Source organism: Mesoplodon densirostris, chromosome 2 (assembly GCF_025265405.1).
Source record: "Mesoplodon densirostris isolate mMesDen1 chromosome 2, mMesDen1 primary haplotype, whole genome shotgun sequence".
Lineage (NCBI taxonomy): Eukaryota > Metazoa > Chordata > Mammalia > Artiodactyla > Ziphiidae > Mesoplodon > Mesoplodon densirostris.
In genome coordinates, this window is record NC_082662.1 from 95,485,681 (window position 1) to 95,498,459 (window position 12,779).

The window sequence follows — 12,779 nt, forward strand, 5'->3', positions numbered from 1 at the left end:
CACTCAAAATTCTAACCATTTGATTTTTTTAAAGCTAAATCTTTTCCCCTCCATCAGACAGGATTGTAGTTGGTGGAGGGGGATGTCTCCTTCTCTCTCTACCTCTCACTCAGTTCACCTTTAGTGTTTCTGAACTCTCTGCAATTGAAAGTGAAGAGAGTCAAGAGAGATAAGGAGGCACAGCAAAATTCTTACCTGACTGCTACTGCCATGAGATATAACACTAAGCTTTTTAGACCTGGCTAATATTTAAAGCTTCCTTTACTTAAGAGGGGAATTTTTTGGTATATCAGTTAACTTTTTCTGTTAGCAACTTATCCCAACACTTGGTGACTTAAAACACAGCTCTTTATTATTTTTCATTAGTACACAGGTCAGCTGTGTACTGCTGCTGACTGGGCCAGGCCTTTCTTCTCTTGGTTGGGTTGGCTCATATGTCAGATCATGGCTAAACTGTGACTGGATGGTTTCAGAAGGCCTTACTTATATGTTTGGAGGTAGGTTTACTATCGCCTGGGACAGCAGGCTTAGCTGTGTTTAATGTCTCATCTTTAAAGAGGATAATATGCCCTCTTCACATGACAAGGTGCAAAGAACAGGAAAAAGGAAGACTATCCTTGATGCACAAGCACTTTTCAAATTTCTGCCATTTTTGCTTTTATTCTATTGGCAAAAAAAAAAAAATATATCATGTGACCAAGCACAGAGTCGGCATGAGAAGGGACAAGCCAAGGGTGTGGTTACAAGGACTTGTGACAAATTGTCAGCCATTATTGCAACAACTTATCACATATGGTCTTTTCAGAGACCGAGTCCCTGGTCATCTGTCACATTTCTTTCCCTTGATGCAGATCTTGCACTCTCCTCTGTCTTGCTGCTTACTTATTTAGCAGCCCCAAAGAATCTACTGATATCTGTGGCTTCTCTTGGTTGAGGTTTCCAGCCCATGATCCAAGAAAACCTAAAGCCACCTCTCTTATTCATGTGGCTTATACCTGGTCCCTGGGAAATATATCTTTTGTCCAAACCAGGAAATATAAACTGATCCCAATTCAGTTATCTCTTATTTGCTCCCACATTTGGAAGAGCTAGCCATCCCACCTCTCCCCTTTTAACTGCAGGAGTCAAAGTGTCCACTTTATTACCCCAACTTCAGGAAACACATATCAAGCTCTCCACACAATTCTGTTGAAGCTGATCTCACTAATCTTGAGATAAGGGTCAGGCATCCATTATCCTTTACACTTGGGAATTGCTTGACTCACAGTTCACTAATAGCTATCTCAAAAATATATCTTTCAAATCTCTCTTAATCACCAATGACATGATTCTTTAAGAGCCTGGATCTAGGTAATGGATTAAGAGATATGTAACCAGATTTTTTTTCTTCAAAATATTCATCTTAGTCTGACACTCCAGTTTAGAGTTTCATAAATATTATAACTGTGGTCTCTCGGCGCCTCAGTTAAAACTGCTAAATTAACATCTTTTTGTTTGTGGAAAGTGACAAAATTCATGAAATACGCATTTACCCTCCAAGTAAGAAGAATGATGAAACAAATTGTAATAAAAATGTATTTAATTTTGTACGTATTGATTTAAACTCATCATTATGAGCTAGGTAGATCATCTTAAAGACCAATCTTTGATTACTGCATTACCTCTTCCACCCAGATCTATACCAATTAAAAATCTGATGGTTGTGCTAATTTTGCTTTTACTTAAGTAAATGGTAGACCTGTTGAAGAATAGAGAGCCAATAACAAAGTCTGAGTCTTGCCATGAGTGAATTTCCTACTGGTTGAAATAGAGTCATTCACAATTTATTTATTAAACATTCTAGGTTATTTTTCAGCAAAGGCTGAAAAGCCAAATGTCACATGAAAACTCCAAAGGAATGAATTAGTTGAGGTCATTTATGTAGAACACAGGATCTGACACACAGTAAAAATGCAACAAATGTTAGCTATTCCTACTATTATGATAACAACATGTTTGCACGGATCCTTAGGTTAGCAATTACTAGAGTTAAGGTTAAATTTCTCACGTGTTCTTTGTTTAACTACCTACCCTCTGAACTCTCTATTCCACCAAACATCCAAACAACATCTACTACATAGACTCTATTAATTCTTTATTTTGAAATAATTATAAAATTAACCTCTCTTTGGACGTATCCTGAATATAGGAGGAGGGTCCAGGATAATAGTAGGTCTAGCTTTCCAGATTGCACAAAGTTGCTGCTAGTCTCTGAGAGATACTTCTTCTAAAATCCTATCAACACCCACACATGTGCTTCTGTCTGAAAATCCGTTTCTCTACTATCTCTTCTACTATTCTTAAATGATGAGAATTTAGGCCTTTAACTTGCCTTGCAATAAAGCAACAGTTCTTCCAGAAACAGGGATTGAACAGATTGACTGTCTTACCTAGACCATTTCATTGATCCTAGGGCAGATTTCCCAGGTTTCTTCTTTCCCTTTACCCTTTGGGGAAGCTCTTCCTAGGGAGCTCAGGACTGCAAGGCAGGCCACTCATATGGCTTAACCACAGGTCTCTTATGGTCCCTTTGTGTTTGTCTCTGACTTAACACTAAACCAAAAATTGATTTAGTTCTGTCTCCCAATTTCATTTTCTCACAGCAGGCAGTGGTACCTAGACCTCTTCAATCATTACAGTCTTCTTTTCTTTCATACCTCTTTCAAGAAGTGCTCTGATATTTTTCTCTTCTTTCTACCCTTTCCTTGTAGAAGGTAGTTAACTACTTTGACTTATATTTCTTTTCTAAGGCTATAAACTTTTAATATTTCTTCCAGTTGACTCACTCTTTTATTTGCTTTTAATAAGGACTTCAGTTGGGGATTCAGCACTCATGCATAGTTTATTTTAATAACATTCACACTAGTTTCTCCCACTAGAATGTGGATAGGACTTTATTTTGCTTACCACTTGTATTAGTCTGCTCAGGCTGCTGTAATAAAATACCAGAGACTGTGTGGCTTAAACAACAGTAGTTTATCTTCACATAGTTCTGGAGGCTGGAAAATCCAAGCTCAGGGTGCTGGTTGATTCAGTTCCTGCTGAGAGCTCTCTTCCTGGCTTGCAGATAGCTGCCTTCTCCCTGTGTCCACACAAGGTAAAGAGACAGAGTCTCTGGTGTCTCCTCTTATAAGGATGTTAATCTTATAGGATTAGGGTCCTACCCTTATGATTCCATTTAACCTTAATTATTTCCTTACTCCAAATATAGTCACGTTGGGGGTTAAGTTTTCAACATATAAGTTGTGAGAGGACACAATGCAATCCTTAGTACCACTTTAGCCCAGGACCTAAAAGTGGCGGGTATATAGTAGTCTCTTTATGAATTTTTTTTGAATGAAAATATATATGAATGAATGGAATATTTCTCTGCTTAGGTGTCTATATACCACAGTATTACAAATGAGTTTTCTATCAAAATGATTAACCTATTAATCATCCTAAGGAGCCATACTGTATATAATACTTCTATTATGAAAAGATGAATTTTATTCCTGACTTCATACCAGAGTCCAGATAGCTCATGTTCAACCAAATTGTGCATTTATTGAGTTCCTGTGCTATAAAAGTACATGGAGTCCAGATCAAGTGGGAGACTCTATGAAAGCACAGAATAGTATATAAATCATGGTAGAAAGGAAACAATGACAAAAGCGAAATATAAAAATAAACTCTGATAGTGTCTAGGTGGGACATTATGTAACTTTTAGCATGGAAAGAATTCAGAGAAAGTGTCATAAGGAGATTTGATTGTTTTGGTAGAAATTGCTCTAAAAAAGAAGGGAATTTGGATAGAGCTAAAAATCAGAGCCAGAACATATATACAGGAGCGTCAAATGGTCCAGTTTCAGAGTGGAAAAAATCTGGGCATGCTCCAAATCCTATTCAATATTTTCCTTAAACATACTATACATATTCTTGTATCTGCATTATAGATGATACCCTTCACTGAGTTGCTATAATCTTTATCCTCCCTAAATTTTATTTCCTAACCCTTATGCCTCATACAAAAGAGACACTCAATAAATTCTTTTTGGTAATTACATATTATAATGTTAAAAATGTAGTGACGTTTTCTGAATTCTGAACTCAAATATTAAAGTAGATCAGTGATGACTGGGAGTTTGTTGGGGACCGAGGAGTACATGGGGGGAATTAAGTGATCAGAGATGGTAGGCTGGGGTTACCAATAGGCCACGGTTCTCTCACTGAGCATCTTGGATACAACCATGTGACTATCCCTTTGGAAATCAGCTCCTAGCATTCACAGGCATGATATCCCATAGACTAGAAATGAGAAGAATGAAGAGATGTTTGAGATAAAACTGGTTCAGTACCACTGAGATGATACTGCTGTTAAGGAGCTGGACCTGGATTAAAAGAAGGAAATTGCTAGTTGAGATTTATATTATACTAAATCACTCCAATGTGGTTGAGAAAGATGGACTGAAGGAGCAAGAAACAAGGTAGCAGGACCACTTAGAAGGCCACAGCAAGGGCGTGGCTCAGAGGTGATGAAGAGCTTAATTTAAACAAGGAGAGAGAGAGAGAGGGAAAGGAGCTGAGAGGTGAATCCTTATAATGCTGCAAAATATTTATAATGCTGGAAGTTTGCATTCCCATACTGACCCGGAGTCTCAGAATCACTTGCATGTTTTCAGGGAGGTAGAATCAGTTCAGTGTCTGGATGGCTAAAACGTAACAATATAATTTCATCTGAAAAGTTCAATGGTACCTGAAGAAAAGGGGAGGAATAAATTGGGACTTAGTACTAAAAGGAAAAAAAAGCAACTCAATAAGAAAGAAGGGGGAAGTTTCAACATAACAAATGTAAAAACGACCGTTAGCACATAAAAAAAAAACATTACTCAACATCGTTTGTCATCTGGAGAAAGCAAATTAAAACAATGATGAAATATCACTATACACTGGACAAAATAGCTAAAATTTAAAAGGTTGGAAACAATAAAATTCACTGAATGCTAGCTTGGCAATGAGAATTCTCATAGTGATTTTGGAGGTACAAAGTATTAGTATGGCCTCTCCTGGCTTTAGTTGTAATTATAATCACCTGTGTTTATGCAAAGTTTATTATTTTCAAGTTACTCACTAGGGACCTGATTAAAAATGGTGTGCATGCTCGTCATTCCTTAGTTCACTAAACTCCTCTGATAACGCATGTTTCCCTTTTCAGTCATGCTACAGGGAGGTAAGAAATCTAAGGACAAGATAGAGGGAAGAAAAATAAAATTAAAAGAAATTAACACTGCCCAAAGGTACATATGTATCACTATGGTAGAAATTAGGCACATACATCACAGAGAAGAGAAAAATTCCCATGTTAGGAAACTGCCTATTGGCTACCGCAAGTTTGTTCCCAGCCTTCAATATCTTCAATATATGCTCCATTTGCTTGATCTCTAAGGATCCTTTAATTCTTCATGACATTGTCACCAGCTCACCAGAACCTCCAATATTAATACTGGTTTTGTATGTAAGTAGGATAAAAAATAACTGTGCAAAAAGAAAATTGGATGAGATTAATTTTACTTACTAAAAATTAATACAAGAAATACAAAATTCATTGCCTATTGCAAATCTTCAGGACAGCCTTAGGGTAAAAGATTATGTTTTTCTTATATATGCCAATTGTTACTACCACATTACTTCTTAGGGTGAAGTAAAAATGTAGCCAAACCATTAAGGCCATTTCAATCTCAAAAGTTATAGACATAGGTATAGATATGGAAATAGTAAAAGTAATAGGAATAGGAACAGATATAGGGATAGATATATAGATGATATATTGGTATAGATATAGATATAAGAGAGTATGCAGATGTGAAAATAGAAGTGAGTGTAGGTATAGGTTTAGGTGTCAAGACTTAGGTATAGGTATTGTTATTATTATTTTTTAACATGTTTATTGGAGTATAATAGATTTATAATGTTGTGTTAGTTGCTGCTGTATAACAAAGTGAATCAACTATACATATATATATATATATATATATATATATATATATATATATATATATACCCATATCACATCCCCCTTACATCTCCCTCCTACCCTCCCTATCCCACCCTCTAAGTGGTCATAAAACACCTAGCTGATCTCCCTGTGCTATGTGGCTGCTTCCCACTAGCTATAGATTTTACATTTGGTAGTGTATATATGTCCATGCCACTCTCACTTCATCCCAGCTTACCCGTCCCCCTCCCTATGTCCTCAGGTCCATTCTCTACAAATGTGTCTTTATTCCTGTCCTGCCCCTATGTTCTTCAGAAAAATTGTTATTATTATTATTATTATTATTAGATTCCGTATATATGTGTTAACATACAGTATTTATTTTTCTCTTTCTGACTTACTACACTCTGTATGACAGACTCTAGGTCCATCCACCTCACTACAAATAACTCAATTTCATTTCTATTTATGGCTGAGTCATATTCCATTGTGTATATATGCCACATCTTCTTTATCCATTCATCTGTCGATGGACACTTAGGTAACTCCCATGTCCTGGCTATTGTAAATAGTGCTACAGTGAACATTGTGCTACATGACTCTTTTTGAATTCTGGTTTTTTCAGGGTATTTGCCCAGTAGTGGGATTGCTGGGTCATATGGTAGTTCTATTTGTAGTTTTTTAAGGAACATGCATACTGTTCTCCATAGTGGCTGTATCAATTTATATTCCCACCAACAGTGCAAGAGGGTTCCCTTTTCTCCACACCCTCTCCAGCATTTATTGTTTGTAGATTTTTTGTTGATGGCCATTCTGACCAGTGTGAGGTGATACCTCATTGTAATTTTGATTCACATTTCTCTAATGATTAGTGATATTGAGCATCATTTCATGTGTTTGTTGGCGATCTGTATATCTTCTTTGGAGAAATGTCAATTTAGATCTTCTGCCCATTTTTGGATTGGGTTGTTTGTTTTTTCTGATATTGAGCTGCATGAGCTGCTTGTATATTTTGGAGATTAATGCTTTGTCAGCTGCTCTGTTTGCAAATATTTTCTCCTATTCTGAGGGTTGTCTTTTTGCCTTGTTTATGGTTTCCTTTGCTGTGCAAAAGCTTTTAAGTTTTATTAGGTCCCATTTGTTTATTTTTGTTTTTATTTCCATTTCTCTAGGAGGTGGGTCAAAAAGTATCTTGCTGTGATTTATGTCATAGAGTGTTCTGCCTATGTTTTCCTCTGTTTTATAGTGTCTGGCCTTACATTTAGGTCTTTAATTCCTTTTGAGTTTATTTTTTTGTATGTTGTTAAGGAGTGTTCTAATTTCATTCTTTTACATGTAGCTGTCCAGTTTTTCCAGCACCGTTTATTGAAGAGACTGTCTTTTCTCCATTGTATATTTTTGCCTCCTTTATCAAAGATAAGGTGACCATATGTCCATGGGTTTATATCTGAGCTTTCTATCCTCTTCCACTTATCTATATTTTGTTTTTATGCCAGTACCATACTGTATTGATTACTGTAGCTTTCTAGCATAGTCTGAAGTCATGAAGCCTAATTCCTCCAGCTCCATTTTTCTTTCTCAAGATTGCTTTGGCTATTCAGGGTCTTTTGTGTTTCCATACAAATTTTGAAATTCTTTGTTCTAGTTCTGTGAAAAACGCTATTGGTAGTTTGATAGCGACTGCATTGAATCTGTACATTGCTTTAGGTAGTATAGTCATTTTCACCATGTTGATTCTTCCAATCCAAGAATGTGGTATATCTCTCCATCTGTTTGTATCATCTTTAATTTCTTTCATCAGCATATTATAGTTTTCTGCATACAGGTCTTTTGTCTCCTTAGGTAGGTTTATTCCTAGGTATTTTATTCTTTTTGTTGCAATGGTAAATGTGAGTGTTTTCTTAATTTCAATTTCAGATTTTTCATCATTAGTGTATAGGAATGCAAGAGATTTCTGTGCATTAATTTTGTATCCTGCTACTTTACCAAATTCATTGATTAGCTCTTGTAGTTTTCTGGTAGCATCTTTAGGATTCTCTATGTAGAGTATCATGTTGTCTGCAAACAGTGATAGCTTTACTTCTTTCCGATTTGGGTTCCTTTTTTTTCTTTTCCGTTTCTGATAGCTGTGGCTAACACTTCCAAAACTGTGTTGAGTAATAGCAGTGAGAGTAGACAACCTTGTCTTGTTCCTGAACTTAGAGGAAATGGTTTCAGTTTTTCACCATTGAGAATGATGTTGGCTGTGTGTTTGTCATATATGGCCTTTATTATGTTGAGGTGAGTTACATCTGTGCTTACTTTCTGGAGAGTTTTTATGATAAATGGGTGTTGAATTTTGTCAAAAGCTTTTTCTGCATCTATTTGGATAATCATATGGTTTTTCTCCTTCAATTTTTTAATATGGTGTATCACATTGATTGATTTGTGTATATTGAAAAATCCTTGCATTCCTGGGATAACCCCACTTGAACATGGCGTATGATCCTTTTAATGTGCTGCTGGATTCTGTTTGCTAGTATATTGTTGAAGATTTTTGCATCGATGTTCATCAGTGATATTGGCCTGTAGTTTTTTTCTTTTTGTGACATCTTTGTCTGGTTTTGGTATCAGGGTGATGGTAGCCTCATAGAATGAGTATCAGAGTGTTCTTTCCTCTGCTGTATTTTGGAAGAATTTGAGAAGGATAGGTGTTAGCTCTTCTCTAAATGTTTGATAGAATTCTCCTGGTCAGCCATCTGGTCCTAGGCTTTTGTTTGCTGGAAGATTTTTAATAACAGTTAATTTCAGTGCTTTTGATTGGTCTTTTTACATGCTCTATTTCTTCCTGGTTCAGTTTCGGATGTTTGTGTTTTTTCAAGAATTTGTCCATTTCTTCCAGGTTATCCATTTTATTGGCATATAGTTGCTTGTAGTAATCTTTCATGATCCTTTGTATTTCTGCAGTGTCAGTTGTTACTTCTCCTTTTTCATTTCTAATTCTGTTGATTTGAGTCTTCTCCCTTTTTTTCTTGATGAGTCTGGCTAATGGTTTATCAATTTTGTTTATAGTCTCAAAGAACCAGCTTTTAGTTTTATTGTTCTTTGCTATTGTTTCCTTCATTTCTTTTTCATGTATTTTCATTCTGATCTTTATGATTTCTTTCCTTTTGCTAACTTTGTGGGTTTTTTTATTTTCTTTCTCTAATTGCTTTATGTGTAAGTTTAGGTTGTTTATTTGAGATTTTTATTGTTTCTTGAGGTAGGATTCTATTGCTATAAACTTCCGTCTTTGAACTGCTTTTGCTGCATCCCATAGGTGTTGGATTGTTCTGTTTTCATTGTCATTTGTTTCTAGGTATTTTTTTTATTTCCTCTTTGATTTCTTCAGTGGTCTCTTGTTTTTTTAGGAGCATATTGCTTATGCTCCGTGTGTTTGTATTTTTACAATCTTTTTTCCTGTAATTGATACCTAGTCTCCTAGTGCTGTGGTCGGAAAAGACACTTGATATGATTTCGGTTTTCTTAAATTTGCCAAGGCTTGATTTGTGATCCAAGATATGATGTATACTGTAGAATGTTCCATGAGCCCTTGAGAAGAAAGAGTATTCTGTTGTTTTTGGATGGAATGTCCTATAAATATCAATTAAGTCCATCTTGTTTAATGTATCATTTAAAGCTTGTGTTTCCTTATTTATTTTCATTTTGGTTGATCTGTCCATTGGTGAAAGTGAAGTGTTAAAGTCTCCTACTATTATTGTATTACTGTCGATTTCCCCTTTTATGGCTGTTAGCATTTGCCTTATATATTGAGGTACCCCTATGTTGGATGCATAAATATTTACAATTGCTATATATTCTTCTTGGATTGATCCATTGATCTTTATGTAGTGTTCTTTGTTCTGTGTAATAGTCTTTATTTTAAAGTCTCTTTTGTCTGATATGGGAATTGCTACTCCAGCTTTCTTTTGATTTTCATTTCATGGAATATCTTTGTCCATCCCCTCACTTTCAGTCTGTATGTGTCCCTAGGTCTGAAGTGGGTTTCTTGTAGACAGCATATGTATGAGTCTTGTTTTTGTATCCATTCAGCCAGCCTCTGTCCTTTGGTTGGAGCCTTTAATCAATTTACATTTAAGGGATTTATTGATATGTATGTTCCTATTACCATTTTCTTAATTGTTTTGTGTTTGTTATTGTAAATCTTTTCCTTCTCTTGTGTTTCCTGCCTAAGGAAGTTCCTTTAGCATTTGTTATAGAGCTGGTTTGGTGGTACTGAATTCTCTTAGCTTTTGTTTGTCTGTAAAGGTTTTAATTTCTCCATCAAATCTGAATGAGATCCTTGCTTGGTAATCTTGGTTGTAGGTTTTTCCCTTTCATCACTTTAAATATGTCCTGTCACTCTCTTCTGGCTGCAGAATTTCTGCTGAAACATCAGCTGTTAACATTATGGGGATTCCCTTGTATATTATTTGTTGCTTTTTCCTTGCTGCTTTCAATATTTTTTTCTTTGTATTTAATTTTTGATAGATTGGTTAATATGTGCCTTGGAGTGTTTCTCATTGGATTTATCTTGTATGGGACTCTCTGTGTATCCTGGAATTGATTGACTATTTCCTTTCCCATATTAAGGAAGTTTTCAACTATAATCTCTTCAAATGTTTTCTCAGTCCCTTTCTATTTCTCTTCTTCTTCTGGGACCTCTGTAATTTGAATATTGGTGTGTTTAACTCAGAGGTCTCTGAGACTGTCCTCAATTCTTTTCATTGTTTTTTCTTTATTGTGCTCTGTGGTAGTTATTTCCACTATTTTATCTTCCAGGTCACTTACCTGTTCTTCTGTCTCAGTTATTATGCTATTGCTTCCTTCTAGAGAATTTTAATTTCGTTTGTTTTGTTGTTTAATATTGTTTGTTTGCTCTTTATTTCTTTTAGGTGCTTGTTAAACGTTTCTTGTATTTTCTCCATTCTATTTCTAAGAGTTTGGGTCATCTTTACTATCATTACTCTGAATTGTTTTTCAGGTAGTCTGCCTATTTCCTCTTCATTAGATTGGTATGTGGGTTTTTACCTTGTTCCTTCATCTGCTGTGCATTTCTCTGTCTTCTCATTTTCCTTTACTTACTGTGTTTGGGGTCTCCTTTTCTCAAGCTGCAGGTTCATAGTTCCCATTGTTTTTGTGTCTGCTCTCAGAAGGTAAGGTTGGTTCGGTGGGTTGTGTAGGCTTCCCAGTGTAGGGGACTGGTGCCTGTGTTCTGGTGGATGAGGCTGGATCTTTTCTTTCTGGTGGGCAGTACTGCATCCAATGGTGTGTTTTGGGGTGGCTTTGACCTTATTATGATTTTAGGCAACCTCTCTCCTAATGGGTGGGGTTGTGTTCCTGTCTTGCAGTTGCTTGGCTTGGGTTGTCCAGCCTGGAGCTTGCTGGTCGTTGAGTGGAACTGGGTCTTAGCATTGAGATGGAGATCTCTGGGAGAGCTCTTGCCTATTGATATTATGTGGGGCCGGGAGGTCTCTGGTGGGCCAGTGTCCTCAACTCACTTCTCCCACCCCAGAGGCTCAGGTCTCACACCCATCTGAAGCACCAAGACCCTGTGAGGCCCACAGCACCCATGATTCTTCCCCATCCACAATACACAGGGATTCCTCTAGCCAAGTGTGCTGCTCTGCATCTTTCAGCTCACTGATCCCAATCCAGTGGTCATGCACGTTGCATGAATTTAAGACACGCCAGGGAGAACCTCTGCATGTCTGAAGCAAGGTCTTGGAGCAACACCAAAACGTGTGTGGGTGTTGGCAGGCAGCATATGGCAGAAGTCTTTCCTTCTGGGGGCAGGAGGAGGTTTGCAGTTATCGATATAGGTATTGTTATATACAAAATGTGTAAGAAATGTAAAATAATAATTATAAAGTGTAAGGCAGTAGGTTTTTTTGTTTTATTTTTGTTTTTTTATTAGTTTCTGCTTTATAACAAAGTGAATCAGTCATACATATACATCTGTTCGCACATCTCTTCCCTCATGCATCTCCCGCCTTCCCACCCTCTCCATCCCACCCCTCCAGGCGGTCACAAAGCACCGAGCTGATCTCCCTGTGCTCTGCGGCTGCTTCCCACTATCTATCTACCTTATGTTTGGTAGTGTATATATGTCCATTCCTCTCTTTTGCTTTGTCACAGCTTACCATGCCCCCTCCCCACATCCTCAAGTCCATTCTCAAGTAGGTCTGTGTCTTTATTTCCCTTTTACCTCGAGGTTCTCCATGACATTTTTTTTAATTCCATATATATGTGTTAGCATACGGTATTTCTCTTTCTCTTTCTGACTTACTTCACTCTGTATGACAGACTCTAGGTCTATCCAGCTCACTACAAATAGCTCAGTTTCATTTCTTTTTATGGCTGAGTAATATTCCATTGTATACATGTGCCACATCTTCTTTATCCATTCATCCGATGATGGACAATTAGGTTGTTTCCAGCTCCGGGATATTGTGAATACAGCTGCAATGAACATTTTGGTACATGTCTCTTTTTGAATTATGGTTTTCTCAGGTTATATACCTAGTAGTGGGATTGCTGGGTCATATGGTAGTTCTATTTTTAGTTTTTTAAGGAACCTCCATACTGTTCTCCATAGTGGCTGTACCAATTCACATTCCCACCAGCAGTGCAAGAGTGTTCCCTTTTCTCCACACCCTCTCCAGCATTTATTGTTTCTAGATTTCTTGATGATGGCCATTCTGACTGGTGTGAGATGATATCTCATTGTAGTTTTGATTTGCATTTC